Source organism: Canis lupus, chromosome 3, assembly GCF_003254725.2.
Source record: "Canis lupus dingo isolate Sandy chromosome 3, ASM325472v2, whole genome shotgun sequence".
Taxonomy (NCBI): Eukaryota; Metazoa; Chordata; class Mammalia; order Carnivora; family Canidae; genus Canis; species Canis lupus.
This window is the reverse complement of record NC_064245.1, coordinates 34,157,081-34,170,466: the sequence shown is the minus strand read 5'-3', so window position 1 is coordinate 34,170,466 and position 13,386 is coordinate 34,157,081. Positions and strand designations below refer to the sequence as shown.

Sequence of the window (13,386 nt, the reverse complement as noted above, 5' to 3'; positions counted from 1 at the left end):
AGTGGAGAAAGTGGGGCACAAATAAAGTCTGTACACCCAAACTCAACCGAATTTGAGATTCTTGGAAAAACCTGTCAGTTACATAATTGGCCACTTTGTCCCCCGCTGAAACAGGGGCTTGTCAGGAGAGACCAGAGAATAAGTCAGGTGGCAGGACTGGTGGTTGCTCTTGGGACTGGGTGTGATCTCTGCGTAACTTTCAAGGCCAGGTGGTCTCAGACTCAGGATCAGGACTTCATCACAGATACAGCCAGACCCAGCAAGATGGCTGCGACCGTGAAGCCCTGGGCAGCAATCCAGGTGTGCATCATAGGTGGGAGTGGTGGCTCTGACTCCAGTAGAAGCAGAAGAGGCCATAGGTTAGGGCAGCGAGGTGCCCAGGTAGCCTATGGGCACCATTGGGTTCTCGCGGGTCTTCTGAAGGAATTTTTCCTTGAAGCTTTCTGTAGTGTTGTAGATACTGGGGCTAAAGCTCTCAATGACTGCGGGCTGTGATGGTTCAAAGGGTGCCCCTGGAATCACATGTCCTGGGCAACAACTTTGGAAGAAAATACCTACATTAAACTCCTTTTCTCTTCTTTTTTTCTTTTTTCTTTTTTCTCTTCTTCTTTGGGATTCTTGGCCTTTTATTTTTTACTACTTTGTTTTAAAATTTGTTTCTCACTTTAGTAGTCCTTTTGATTTATTTTGTTCTGATCTTTGTTTTCATTTTCTGGTCTCTAACTTCATCAGAATCATCTAGGGTGAAATTTACTTAGGTCATGGTTATATTCTTGACTCAGCCCAATCATACAGCCACTGTGCACTGAGCAAAATGACTAGAAGGAAGAATCCACCACAAAAGAAAGAATCAGAAACAGTACTCTCTGCCACAGAGTTACAGAATTTGGATTATAATTCGATGTCAGAAAGCCAATTCAGAAGCACAATTATAAAGCTACTGGTGGCTCTGGAAAAAAGCATAAAGGATTCAAGAGACTTCATGACTGCAGAATTTAGATCTAATCAGGCTGAAATTAAAAATAATTAAATGAGATGCAATCCAAACGGGAGGTCCTAAAGATGAGGGTTAATGAAGTAGAAGAAAGAGTGAGTGACATAGAAGATGAAGTTGATGGCAAGGAATGGAGCTGAGAAAAAAGAAAAACAACTAAAAGACCCAGAGGAAAGGTTAAGGGAAATAAATGACAGCCTCAGAAGGAAAAATCTACATTTCATTGAGGTTCTAGAGGGTGCCAAAAGGGACAGAGGATCAGAAAGCACATTGGAACAAATCATAGCTGAGAACCTCCCTAATTTGGGGAGGGAAACAGGCATTCAGATCCAGGAGATTTAATAATTTAATTTCCTCAACATTTAATAATGAAACTTGCAAATTCCAAAGATAAAGAGAAAATCCTTAAAGCAGCAAGAGACAAGAGTTCCCTAACTTATATGGGGAGAAATATTAGATTAACAGCAGACCTCTCCACAGAGACCTGGCAGGCCAGAAAGGGCTGGCAGGATATATTCAGGGTCCTAAATGAGAAGAACATGCAGCCAAGAATATTTTATCCAGCAAGGCTGTCATTCAGAATAAAAGGAGAGATAAAGAGCTTGCAAGATAGGTAGAAACTGAAAGAATATGTGACCACCAAACCAGCTCTGCAAGACATACTAAGGGGAACCCTGTAAAGGAAAGAGGAAGCCCAAAGAAATAATCCACAAAACCAGGGAGTGAATAGGTATTATGATAATACTAAATTCATATCTTTCAATAGTTGCACTCACATGAATGGGCTAAATGATGCCATCAAAAGACACAGGGATTCACACTGGATAAAAAAGCAAGATCCATCAATTTTCTGTATACAAAAGACTCATTTTAGACCTAAGGACACCTCCAGCCTGAAAATAAAAGAGTGGAGAAATATATACCTATTATTAAATGGTCCTCAAAAAAAAAAAAAAAAAAAAAAAAAAGCTGGGGTAGCAGTCCTCATATCAGATGCATTAAAGTTTATCCCTAAGACTGCAGTAAGAGATGAAGAGGGACTCTATATCATACTTAAAGTGTCTATGAAACAAGAAGACCTAACAATCATGAATAGGTATGCCCTTAATAAGGGAGCTGCAAAGGATATCAATCAATTAATAATCAAACTAAAGAGATATTTAGTTAATAATACACTAATAGTAGGAGACTTCAACATGGCACTTTGAGCAAATGACAGATTTTTGAAGCACAACATCATCACCAAAGAAACAAGAGCTTTACATGATACACTGGACCAGAGGGATTTCACAGATATATACAGAACTTTGCATTCGAATGCAACTGAATACACATTCTTCTCAAGTGCACATGGAACTTTCTCCAGAATAGATCACATACTGGGTCACAAATCAGGTCTGAACCAATACCAAAAGATTGGGATTCTCCCCTGCATATTTTCAGACCACAATGCTTTGAAATTAGAACTCAATCGCAAGAAAATTTGGAAGAAACTCAAACATGTGGAGGTTAAAGAGCATCCTGCTAAAAGATGAAAGGGTCAACCAGGAAATTAGAGAAGCATTAAAAAGATTCATGGAAACTAATGAAAATGAAGATACAACCATTCAAAATCTTTGGGATACAGCAAAAGCAGTCCTAAGAGGGAAATATATCGCAATACAAGCATCCCTCAAAAAATTGGAAAAAACTCATTACACAAGCTAACCTCTCACCTAAAGGAACTGGAGAAAGAACAGAAAGTAAAACCCATATCAAGCAGAAGAGGAGAGATAATAAAGATTCGAGCAGAACTCAATGAAATAGAGACCAGAAGAACTGTAGAAGAGATCAACAAACCCAGGAGTTGGTTCTTTGAAAGAATTAATAAGATAGATAAACCCTTAGCCAGAATTATCAAAAAGAAAAAACACTCAAATTAATAAAATCATGAATGAAAGAGGAGAGATCGCAACCAATACCAGGAAATACAAACAATTTTAGAAACGTATAATGAAGTGTTATACGCCAATGAATTAGGCAATCTAGAAGAAATGGATGCATTTCTGGAAAACCACAAGCTCGATAACTGGAACAAGAAGAAATAGAAAATCTGAACAGGAAAATAACCAGGAAGGACATTGAAGCAGTCATCAAAAACCTCCCAAGACACAAAAGTCCTGGGTCAGATGCCTTCCCAGGGGAATTCTATCAAACGTTTAAAGAAGAAATAATACTTATTCTACTAAAGGTGGTCTGAAGGATAGAAAGGGATGGAATACTTCCAAACTCGTTCTGTGAGGTCAGTATCACCTTAATTCCAAAACCAGACAAAGACCCCACCAAAAAGGAGAATTATACATGAATATCCCTCATGAGCACAGATGCAAAATATCTCAACAAGATACTAGCCAATTGGATCCAAGAGTACATTAAGAAGATTATTCACCATGACCAAGTGGGATTTATCTCCGGGATGCAAGGCTGGTTCAACACTCATAAAACAATCAACAGGATAGATCACATCAACAGAAGGAAAAACAAGAACCATATGATCCTCTCAATAGATGCAAAGAAAACCTTTGACAAAATACAGCTTCCATTCTTGATCAAAACTCTTCAGATTGTAGAGTTAGAGGTAACATTCCTCAGCATCTTAAAAGCCATCTACAAAAAGCCCACAGCAAATATCATTCCCATAAGATCAGGAACATGAATATCCAGTCTCACTGCTGTTATTCAACATAGTACTAGACATCCTAGCATTAGCTATCAGAACACAAAAAGAAATAAAAGGCACGGGGTTCAAATTGGCAAAGAAGAAGTCAAACTCTCCCTCTTTGCAGATGACATGATACTGTACTTAGAAAACTCAAAAGACTTCACCCCAAGATTGCTAGAACTCATACAGCAATTTATCAATGTGATAGGATACAAAATCAATGCCCATAAATCAGTGGTATTTCAATACACTAACAATGAGACTGAAGATAGAGAAATTAAGGAGTCAATCCCATTTACTATTGTCCCCAAAAACATAAGATACCTAGGAATAAACCTAACCAAAGAGGTAAAGGATATATAACCTAAAAACTACAGAATACTTCTGAAAGAAATGGTAAATGATAGAAAAATATTCCATGCTCATGGATTGGCAGAATTAATATTGTGAAAATGTCAATGTTACCCAGGGCAATTTACACGTTTAATGCAATCCCTATCAAAATACCATGGACTTTGTTCAGAGAGTTGGAACAAACTATCTTAAGATTTGTGTAGAATCAGCAAAGACCCTGAATAGCCAGGGGACTACTGAAAAAGAAAACCAGAGCCCAGGGCATCACAATGCCAGATTTCAGGTTCTACTACAAAGCTGTGATCATCAAGAGAGTCTGGTACTGGCACAAAAACAGACACATAGATCAATGGAACAAAATAGAGAATCCAGAAATGGGCCCTCAACTCTACATTCAAGTAATATTTAACAAAGCAGGAAAGGCTATTCACTGGAGAAAGGACAGTCTCTTCAATAAATGGTGCTGGGGAAATTGGACAGCCATGTGCAGAAGATTGAAACTAGACCATTGTCTGACACCATACATAAAGATAAAGTCAAAATGGATGAAAGATCTAAATGTGAGACAGGAATCCCTCAAAATCCTAGAGGAGAACACAGACGATAAATACCTTTTTCAACTTGGCCACAGTAACTTCTTGCATGATACATCTATGAAGGCAAGGGAAACAAAAGCAAAAATGAATTATTGGGACTTCATCAAGGTAAAAAGCTTCTGCACAGCAACAGAAATAGTCAACAAAACTAAAAGACAACCTACAGAATGGGAGAAGATATTTGCAAATGACCTATCAGATAAAGGGCTATTATCCAAGATCTATAAAGAATGTATTAAACTCAACAGCAAAGAAACAAACAATCCAATCATGAAATGGGCAGAAGACATGAACAGAAATTTCACCAAAGAAGACATACACATGGCCAACAAGCACATGAGAAAATGCTCCGCATCACTTGCCATCAGGGAAATACAAATCAAAACCACAATGAGATACCGCCTCACACCAATGAGAATGGGGAAAATTAACAACAATGAGGAAACAACAAATGTTGGAGAGGATGAGGAAAAAGGGGAACCCTCTTGCACTGTTGGTGGGAATGTGGACTGGTACAGCCACTCTGGAAAACTGTGTGGAGGTTCCTCAAAGAGTTAAAAATTGAGCTACCCTATGACCAAGCAATTGCACTGCTGGGGATTTACCCCAGAGATACAGATGCGGTGAAAACCCTAGACACCTGCACACCAATGTTTATAGCAGCAATGTCCACACTAGCCAAACTGTGGAAGGAGCCTCGGTGTCTATCGAAAGATGAATGGATAAAGAAGATTTGGCAAATTGAACTCCAATAAAAAATATACATATATAGAAATTTAAAAAAATAATTAATAAAGGGCAGCCCAGGTGGCTCAGTGGTTTAGTGCCACCTTCAGCCCAGGGCCTGATCCTAGAGACCCGGGATCGAGTCCCATGTCAGGCTCCCTGCATGGAGCCTCTTTCTCCCTCTGCCTGTGTCTCTGCTTCTCTCTCTCTCTGTGTCTCTCATGAATAAATAAATAAAATCTTAAAAAACATAAAATAATTAATAAAAAATAAATAAATAAAACAAGAGATGCTCCTGTTATTCTAATCACTTAGGAAATTACAAGAAATACAAGAATTCTGGAGCTTTGTGCCAGGTACTAGGGATGAACCAATATATATTTTCTATTATCTCATTGTATTGCCCAACATGGTTGTACAGTTAATGATACTGCATCATATCCTTGAAAGTCACTAAAAGAGTAGTTCTTAAAAGTTCTCTTCATAAGAATCAAGTAGCTTCTATGTGTGGTGATGGATACTGACTTATTGTGGTGATCATTTCACCATATATACAAATATCAAATCATTATGTTGCATACCTAAAACATAGGGTTATATGTCCACTATACCACAATAAAAATAAGTAAAAAAAATTAAGAATAAAAATTTATTTTTAGTCCTTCTTGGGTAAGAAGTCAATCATTGTCATGTGTCCTTGGATATTTCTACTTCTTATAAATACCTGAGACTCCTTTCACCAGCAATTACAAAATTCATTATTCCACAGTTGAGAAAGAGAGCCCAAATCTAAATGCTTTTTCTCTTTTACATTTTTTAAGTTAAATTCTATTTGCCAGAATATAGTATAACATCCAGTGCTCATCCCATCAAGTGCCCTCCTTGTTGCCCATCACCTAGTTATCCCAACCCCTACTCACCTCTCCTTCTGCAACTCTTTGTTCATTTCCCATATTTAGGAGTCTCTCATAGTTTGTGTCCTTCTCTAATTTTTCCCACTCAGTTCACCTCCTTTCCCTTATAATCCTGTTCACTATTTCTTATATTCCACACATGAGGAAACCATATGATGATTGTCCTTCTCCGATTGATTACTTCACTCAGCATGATACCCTCCAGTTCCACCCACATCGAAGCAAATGGCAGGTATTTGTCCTTTCTGATGGCTGAATAATATTCCATTGTATATGTAGACAACACCTTCTTTATGCATTCATCTGTGGAAGGACATCATGCATAATCCCACAGTTTGGCTCTTGTGGACATTGCTGCTGTGAACATTGGGGTGCAGATATCCGGGGGTTTCACTACATCAGTATCTTTAGGGTAAATACCCAGTAGTTCAGCACATTTATATTTAATCTAATTGAATCTATTCTAATCTAATTTCTAGTGAAGTGATCAAGCAATAAATTTAGATAGCTGTTATCAGATGCCTTCCTATTTCCGTAAAAGGAAAAGCTTAAGTGACTTAGAAGGTTTCTGATTCTGATTATTGAGGTCACTCTGAAGAAGAAAAGGGGCTCAAATAAGAGGCTGAAAATGACAGTGGTAAATGTTTAAAATTAGAGAAAATCTCTGTCATCCTCAGTTATCTTTGACAGACAGAGGGTTTACAGCCTTTGCCTGGGAACAGAGAAGATGTGACACTGAATCACAGATGTGCCCTGCATCAGTCCTTTAAAGGTGTTTCAGGTCATCAAGCACAGCAGGATGAGGAGCCTGCTATAGACTGAATGCATGTGTCCCCCCAAAATGTGTATGTTAAATCCTAATCTCCAGGGTCATGGTATTTGGAAGTGAGCTCTTTGAGAACTGCTTAGTTCATGAAAGTAGAACCCTCATGAATAGGATTTGTACCCTTATCAAAGAGATCCCAGAAAGCTAGCTGGCTCCTTCCAACATGTGAGGTCATAATGAGAAGATAGTTGTCTATAAACCAGGAAGCAGGCTCTCAGCAGACACTGAGTCTGTCAGTGCCTTGATCTTACAATTCCCTGACTCCAGGACTGTGAGATATAAATGTCTGCTATTTATAAGCCACTCACCTGAATGGATTAAGACAGATTCAAGGGTGTTGCTGCCACCACCTTTAGGCATACACCTCTGTTTCCCACTGCTATCTATTATGTCCTTTAATTTTAAAAAAGTCATATTTTATATTAAGAGGAATAATTAACTAAGTATTGTTCTTAGGACAAAATTAATTAATTCTTTCATCAAATGATAAGAGTTTGGTAAACTACTTTAGTTTAGCCTATGGCACCAGAAGAAACAGCTTATATAAGTACAGTTCTCTTTGCTGAATGGAATGAATTTCTTACTTAATTTTCCACCCTTTTAATTGGCTGTTTTTCCAGAAATAATTCCCATCTTATGCTTATTCTCAAGGCTTATGATGATATCTACTTATAAAAATACTCACCACTCATAATTCTTCACATCATCTGTGCCCAAGTACACATATGGGCACATGAAACAGCCTGAATCTGAGAGTCTAAGAAGAAAGTGTGCTTATAGAAAAATCATTTTACATCATCTCGTCCTTGGTTTAACAATGTGTTTACTCAGGTGCCAACCAAAATAGCAAAGATCATGGCATATTCTGATTGTTATTTGATGGGTTAATTAATATATTGACCATTTATTTCAAAGATAGACCATAGAATTCTTCTCCACTTGGTTCAGAACCTAAATTAGACTCACATTTGAATGTCACAAGCCACACAGAGAAGAGATATCAAGAAATACATGATATTTTCTCCCAAGTTTCACGACCTTGAATATAAATGTCTTTCTCATTTACACTGCAGGGATTTATATTGTTAGTCACATATCTTACAGTCCTTAAAAAAAAACTTTGCCTATTAAATCTTTACATGTTATATTTTTTGTTGATTGTCAATTTACTGGACTATTAAATTCACTTTAGTCTGTATTACGTGGAGTGATCTAGAGAAACTGAAATTATCTCATGTTGTTAACAGAAGGGGCAGCTTAAATCTATAAACAACTTGCTAGCATAGGTTTTAAACCTTTAAATATTCATTTGGTATGAATCATGTTTCAAAGCCTATCTTCTGTATTATTCCTAAATGTACAAAAACAGAATCAATTGGTTACTGGAGCCAGCTTCACAAACTCAGCCCTTAATGTTTTTCTCCCGTGGTTTATCAATTTCTTCAGGCTGGGTAACAAGAATATCCCCATCCCCTGTTCTTGCCCAAGAGCAAATGAAGTACTGCAGATGAATTCCAAGGTATTTGGAAACCTCATTCTAACATAAGGATCATTTCTCCTATTGGAGAGAACACTGAGGAACCACAGATGGTTCAGGAACAGGCAACTGGGCCAAGTTTTAACATTTTAGTGTTGCCACATTGGGTTTTGTTTCCTACTAATAATGCAGCCAAGTAAATTTTGCCCCCAGCAGGAGGCTGCTTCTCAGTGGTTCTTACTGAGGAGATCAGGATCCCATTTATTTCCTTTGTTCGATGGATATTTTTCATTGCCTAACAATATTTGGCCCAAACATATCATACCTCATTTTTAAGTTAGACAACTTATAGCTCCTGGAAACATAAATAATTGAAAAGCACTTTATATTTTATCAGTTTCTCACACATTTATGAAGTGGTACAGTATTACTGAGATATCATTGCAAATGCAATGATGGTCGATGCATTTCCTTTTCGCATAATGAATAGCAAAATGAGATCATGAAGGGGAAACTCTGGAATCCAAGTTTTTTTCCAAAAGAAAAAGAATTTTTATTTTAAAACTTATCATTGTCATTTACCAGGATATAATAAATCACCTTAAATTGAATGTGGCCTGTATTTATCGCTATAGAGTAGTAGATGCGGAAGAGTCTTGGCTCCCAGTGACCCAGGTGAAGTAAGAGTCAGGAAGACATACTGTTGAAATGCTGGTCATCTCCTTTGCAAGGGACAGTGTCTGAGTTACACCTATATACAGACTGTTCTGGGACAATGTTAATACTAATTAGCAACCTGGCATGCCAACTAGACTCAGACCACTTTAGCTTAATGGGTGTACAAAAAAACAGTGGATTTGAAGATGGTCCAAATCTGTCAGCCTTAAAACATCGTGATGGGTCACCTAGACAACACTTGTGGGTTACAAAGCCATGAAAACAAAAATTAACACATCTGTAAAAAAGGTACTTTTTTTTGCCACAATATCACCACTTATCACACTTTCTGAGTCTCAGTCTCACATGACCTAATGCCAGAAAAGTTTTCACAAGTCCTGGCTGAAAGAGTGGTGGGTATATGAAGAGACAGCAAATAAATTGACAATCATATGGAAATTTTAGATAGAATGGAGTTGTTCTGAAATGTAGGTTATTTTTCATTCTCTAACAGGACCTCATTTTGTCTTTTCAAAATAAATCACATTATCTTCTTGCCTAGAGATGATGATGTCCTTTGTACCCCACCAGATGATACAAGTCCTCTTTAAATGGATTGTAGCCTTGTTCCTTTAAACATTGCAGTGCCCAGAAAATCTGGTCCAGGGGAGGAAATTTTTCCCAGGAACCCACTCCTTTCACATGAAAGGAAGGTCTTCTGCCTGCATCCATATTATAAGAGGATGCAAGAAAACCTGAAATCTGATGGGGTTCAAGCTCCTATTTTCTCAAGATATGTATTTTTTAAAATCATGAATTGCAAGGGAGATCTGTAGAAAGTTTCAGATCCTGCTTAGAAGATGAGCCACAGCAGTGGAACCCATGACTCACTGACTAAGGTGACACTTTTTCTGCTCCTTGCTGTGCCATTTTCTCAGGCTCCTCTGGAGCCTTTTCTTCCAAATTGAAAGCAGTCCTTAAAAATGAGAAATCAGGGAAAAGTCATTTCTTTAAGGACCGATTGGTATAATATGTGCTTATGTCCCTGGCATTTCCCCTCCCACCTCGCCCTAGCCCCCTGTCATTGGTGTGTGACTTTGTTTATTGGAGTGGACAATATGCATCTTCCTTTTCAGCTGAGCTCTTTTGCGTGCTAGCTATGTTGTGCGCTGAGGCTCTGTCTGCTTGGTTTGGCTAATGGTGGAACAGCTGAATCTCACTGGAAGAACACAGCATGAAGCAGAAGTACACATTCAAACAAGAATTCCCTGAGTGTACCCTCTGATGGTCCAGCATGGCAGGTCCCCAGAGGAGAGGAGAGAAGCACAAGGATAGGCTCTGACTGCCCTCTTAACCTCTTACCCCTGAGTCAGAGCAAGTAGCCAGAGCAGAGAGATGGTGAAGTACAAGGAAGTGATCTGAATTACCTCTGAACTCGTGCAAGCATGTCTATATGATTCTTAAATCAACACAAGTTTCCTAGTCATTTTAAGTGAGTTCACATTTATTGTTTCATTCTAGAAGTACCTCTGGGGATTTCCAAACACAGAAACTCTAAGCATTCTGAAAGCTAAGTCAAGATAAGTCCCAGTAGGTGACCCTTGATTCATGGATTTATGTGATGGTGAATTTTGTCTTTATAACAAGTTTACTGAGAAAAGGCCTCCACTACTCCTCTGGTTCTATCTTTGTGCTCCAGGTAGAGAGGCATTAAAATAACGCAAGATGTCATAGCGTTTCTGCTCTAAAATATCTTTAGATGACATATCCTCAGTTGTAAATCTATTTTGTGAAATAGGAACTCCTAGGTTGGAAATTTTTCCATACACTTACATTAAGGTTTTCTTTCAAATATTAGTAATTGTCTCCAATCTTAATCATGTCTATTTTAATGACAAAAACCTGGAAAGATGAGGGATATGGAGAAAAAAAAATAAATGCATGCTAAATTCCCAATCTTCTAGAAAAGCATAATGAAATGAGTTGGTCTTAGATATATTAATGGATTATTACAATATTTTCTTCTAAAGAAGTTGGCAATACCTGGGATTCTTGGGTGGCTCAGTGGTTGAGGGATTGCCTTTGGCTCAGGTCATGATCCCGGGGTCCTGGGATCAAGTCCCACATCGGGCTCCCTGCATGGAGCCTGCTTTTCCCTCTGCCTGTGTCTCTGCCTCTCTCTCTGTGCGTCTCTCATGAGTGAGTAAATAAATAAATAATAAATAAATAAATAAATAAATAAAATCTTAAAAAAAAAAAAGAAGCAATACCTGAATCCTGTTCTAGATCAACCACTTGTACCTTCCTTATCTCCAGTAAAAAGTGAATACACAGAATATATTCACCAAATAACATGTGGGTCTTTGACCACAATCCCGTGGATTCTTAAAAACTAAGCTGGCTCTTGAGGACACCATTGTACCTCAATACTGGTGGGCTTGAGAAGTTATTACTGCCCTAATACCATAGCTGAAACTTCTGATGAGTCATTTATTCCAAAGCCACAAGCACTGGGAGCTGATTGCAGGTGGTGTGTATAACATTGTTGCCACTGCAGGTGGGAAAAAAGGAAGAACTTGGTGAGGAAGAATACCACACTGATACCTTATAACCTGATGTGTTTCATCCACTGGGGCTGATTCAGTAATAGTTCCAATTCCTTGGACACCAGTGGTGAAGACAGAGTGCAGCCTGTCAAAACACAGTTTTACTGACTATGGGTAGGGGGAAAACAGGGTTTTAGTTGGCAGTAACTGAAAGTAGAGGCTCCATACCTTTTGACTGCTTCATCTGCTCTTGCCTTTTCCTTGAGACTGAAGCGGGGTACTCACACAGTGGGTTCACTTCCTCACAAGTCACCGCCAAAGTGGAAAGGATGTACATGTTTCCTGGCTTCCATTTTGAAACCCTAGGGGACACTTTTAATAGGGCCAACCTGAGTCCTTGCAGCAATTATTCTGGCAGGGAGATGAAAGGCAGTGATGGCTCAGCCTGATTTTGACATTGTCACATCCAGGGGTCAAGGTCTGCGCCAGTGTGCACATGGGCTTAGGGGGTGGATGCTATACTGAGGGCAATTGTTGGTGGTGGGTTGGCATCACCTCTGTTTACAGTCACTATTCAGAATATGCTGAATTAGATCTCTCTTTTTTGCCTTGGATGAATTTAGTGTAGTGAGAGGAGACTCAAAATAAATCATGTCTCTTTTCTTTCTCCCTCTTTTCCTTTCTTCCTTCTTTTTTTTTTTTTAATAGGAAAAATTTACATATTTCTAATTGTCTTTGGCAGAGATTTTAAGAGCATATTTGAGGGTGTGAAGAGGTCTGGAAATAAGGCAACATTAAGATTTCCTTTTAGCTCTTTGCTTTACTGGTTCTGATAGCACATCCTGAAGTTTCACTAGTATGCTTTAAAAAAAAAAGATTTATTTATTTATTTATGAGAGGCACAGACTAGAGTGAGAGGCAGAGACACAGGCAGTGGGAGAGGCAGGCTCTTCACAGGTAGCCCGATGTGGGACTTGATCCCGGATCCTGGGATCACCACCTGAGCCGAAGGCAGGTGCTCAACTGCTGAGCCACCCACGCATCCTCACTAGTATGCTTTAATCAGCACACCTTGCTGTACATTTATTTCTCCCAATGACCATAACTATAATTTGGTATTTAAAAGCAAAAGCTGCTACTTGATTACCTCTTGTATGAATCACAAGAATCAAAAACTGAGGGTTTTGTTGTTGTTGTTGTTTTGTTTTGTTTTGTTTTTATTCTCTACTCAGACTTAATTAATATTTCCAGTTTAGTTAAGAACTGTTAAAGCTAGAAGGCTCAGAAATACTTCACAGGTCACACTTAAGTGACAGTGACGGCACTAGAATCAGGATCTTCTGGCTCTCAATTCAGGGTCATGTACAGCTTTGCTGTATCATGGAGACTTGTATCTTATCCATGCAAAGTTTAGCATTATAATTTTAAAAACTAAAACAAGTCTATATACTAAATATTTAATGATGTATATAATAATTTCATTATGTGGTAAATGGACACAAAGAATAAGATTTTTTTTTTTTAAGATTTTATCCATTTATTGAGACACAGAGAGAGTGAGAGGCAGAGACACAAGCAGAGGGAAGCAGGCTACA

At 38.4% G+C, this 13,386-nt stretch overlaps 1 pseudogene; it reads right to left on the bottom strand.

Annotated features, from left to right (window-relative positions):
- Nucleotides 1–227: 227 nt before the first annotated feature.
- LOC112653987 (HIG1 domain family member 2A-like) lies at nt 228–12,128 on the bottom strand (annotated as a pseudogene).
- Nucleotides 12,129–13,386: the final 1,258 nt, after the last annotated feature.